The following is a 2,941-nucleotide window of genomic DNA, read 5'->3' on the forward strand; positions in this document are numbered from 1 at the left end:
TCTGAGCCAATATGGCATTCAGAGTATCAACATCAAGAACTCCCTTCTTCATAGGCGTCCCATTATTCACAGGATTCCTTTCAGAAGTGTACATGAACTGGTTATTAGCAACCATGTCAATGAGTTCTTGAGCTTCTGCAGGCGTTTTCTTTAGGTGAATGGATCCACCTGCAGAAGTGTCCAGTGACATCTTTGATAGCTCAGATAAACCATCATAGAATATATCCAGGATGGTCCATTCTGAAAGCATGTCAGAAGGACACTTTTTGGTCAACTGTTTGTATCTTTCCCAAGCTTCATAGAGGGATTCACCTTCTTTCTGTCTGAAGGTTTGAACATCAGCTCTAAGCTTGCTCAGCTTTTGAGGAGGAAAGTACTTGGCTAAGAAAGCCGTGACCAGCTTATCCCAAGAGTTCAGGCTGTCTTTGGGTTGAGAATCCAACCATAATCTAGCTCTGTCTCTTACAGCAAAAGGGAAAAGCATGAGCCTGTAGACTTCAGGATCTACTCCATTAGTCTTAACAGTATCACATATCTGCAAGAATTCAGTTAAGAACTGAAAAGGATCTTCAGATGGAAGTCCATGAAACTTGTAGTTCTGCTGCATCAGAGAAACTAATTGAGGTTTCAGCTCAAAATTGTTTGCTCCAATGGCAGGAATGGAGATGCTTCTTCCATGTAAATTGGAATTAGGTGCAGTAAAGTCACCAAGCATCTTCCTTACATTATTATTATTTTCGGCTGCCATCTCCTCTTCCTGTTCGAAAATTTCTGAAAGGTTTTCTCTGGATTATTGTATTTTAGCTTCTCTTAATTTTCTCTTCAGAGTCCTTTCAGGTTCTGGATCTGCTTCCACAAGAATGTTCTTATCCTTGCTCCTGCTCATATGACAAAGAAGAAGGCACAGAAAAATAATAATAATAATGGAGATCCTTTATACCACAGTATAGGGATCCCTGTGTGAGTGGAAGAAGATGGGGAGACAAAGAATGTAATATAATGGAAGAAACACAACTGTGAGGATGGAAGAGAGGTGAGATGAGATGTTAGGATATGAATGAATAAATAGAATGAGATGGGGGAGGGATAATTTTCGAAAATTATTTTGAAAAAGAGTTAGTGATTTTCGAAAATGGTTTTTGAAAAATGTTAGTAATTTTCGAAAATTTTTGAAATCAAAAATAAAAAATAAAAATAATTAGTTAATTAAAAAGAAATTTTTGAAAAAGAGGGAAGATATTTTCGAAAATTAGAGAGAGAGAGTTAGTTAGGTAGTTTTGAAAAAGTTAAGAAACAAACAAAAAGTTAGTTAGTTAGTTGAAACAAATTTTGAAAAGATAGGAAGTTAGGAAGTTAGAAAAGATATTTTGAAAAGATATTTTTGAAAAAGATAAGATAAGAAGATATTTTTGAAAAGATATGATAGAAATTAGTTTTGAAAAATATTTGATTTTTAAAATCTCAATTAATGACTTGATTCATAAGAAATCACAAGATATGATTCTAGAACTTAAAGTTTGAATCTTTCTTAACAAGCAAGTAACAAACTTCAAATTTTTGAATCAAAACATTAATTGATTATGTTATTTTCGAAAATTTGATATAAAAATAAGAAAAAGATTTTTGAAAAATATTTTTGGAATTTTCGAAAATAACTAAGAATTTTGAAAAAGATTTGATTTTTGAAAAAAAGATTTTGAAAAAGATAAGATTTTCAAATTGAAAATTTGATTTGACTCATAAGAAACAACTTGATTTTAAAAATTTTTGAAAAAGTCAACTCAAATTTTCGAATTTGATGAGAGAAAAAGGGAAAGATATATATTTTTTTTTTTGAATTTTTATGATGCAAGAGAAAAACAAGAAAAATGATGCAATGCATGAAATTTTTAGATCAAAACAATGAATGCATGCAAGAATGCTATGAATGTCAAGATGAACACCAAGAACACTTTGAATGTCATGATGAACATCAAGAACATATTTTTGAAAAATTTTTAATGCAACGAAAACATGCAAGACACCAAACTTAGAATTCTTTAACGTTTAGACACTAAGAATTCAAGAATGCATATGAAAAACATGAAAAGATACAAAACAAAAAATCATCAAGATCAAACAAGAAGATTTACCAAGAACAACTTGAAGATCATGAAGAACACTATGAATGCATGATATTTTCGAAAAAATGCAAGATGCATATGCAATTGACACCAAACTTATAACATGACTCAAGACTCAAACAAGAAACAGAAAAATATTTTTGATTTTTATGATTTTCTAATTTTTTTTGGATTTTTTTCGAAAATTATATGAAAAAGAAAAATAAGGATTCCAAAATTTTTAATATGAATTCCAGGAATCTTGCATTCTTAGTCTAAAGCTTCAGTCCAGGAATTAGACATGGCTCACTGGCCAGCCAAGCTTTCAAAGAAAGCTCCAGTCCAAAACACTAGACATGGCCAATGGCCAACCAAGCTTCAGCATTTAACACGAGAGTATATTGCTCTTGATAACAAATTGCAAGCCTCAGTCCAAATAAATTTAGACATGGCTTTACAGCCAGCCAGGCTTTACATGCTTCATGAAACACTAGAATTCATTCTTAAAAATTTTGAATAAATTTTTTTTTTTGAAAGCATTTTTATTTTTTTCGAAAACAGATGAGAAAATTTTAGAAATATTTTTGAAAAATTTTTGAAAACAAAACAAAAAGAAAATTACCTAATCTGAGCAACAAGATGAACCGTCAGTTGTCCAAACTCGAACAATCCCCGGCAACGGCGCCAAAAACTTGGTGCACGAAATTGTGATATCTAGGCTCGAACAATCCCTGGCAACGTGAGCAACTTGGTACGCGTAATCGTGATTACACTTTAATGATGTAAAATTCATGGCTCTTTCTTTCCCTGGCAATGGCGCCAAGAACATGGTGCCAATA

General features: G+C 32.2%; 1 non-coding gene across 1 annotated transcript; it reads left to right on the forward strand.

Annotated features, from left to right (window-relative positions):
- Window positions 1-244: 244 nt before the first annotated feature.
- On the forward strand, window positions 245-352 carry LOC148580958 (small nucleolar RNA R71). Its single transcript, XR_015895852.1, has one exon. It is a non-coding gene; the product is annotated as a small nucleolar RNA R71 (small nucleolar RNA).
- Window positions 353-2,941: the final 2,589 nt, after the last annotated feature.

Source organism: Arachis ipaensis, chromosome B10 (genome assembly GCF_059453495.1).
Source record: "Arachis ipaensis isolate K30076 ecotype BB chromosome B10, ASM5945349v1, whole genome shotgun sequence".
Taxonomy (NCBI): Eukaryota; Viridiplantae; Streptophyta; class Magnoliopsida; order Fabales; family Fabaceae; genus Arachis; species Arachis ipaensis.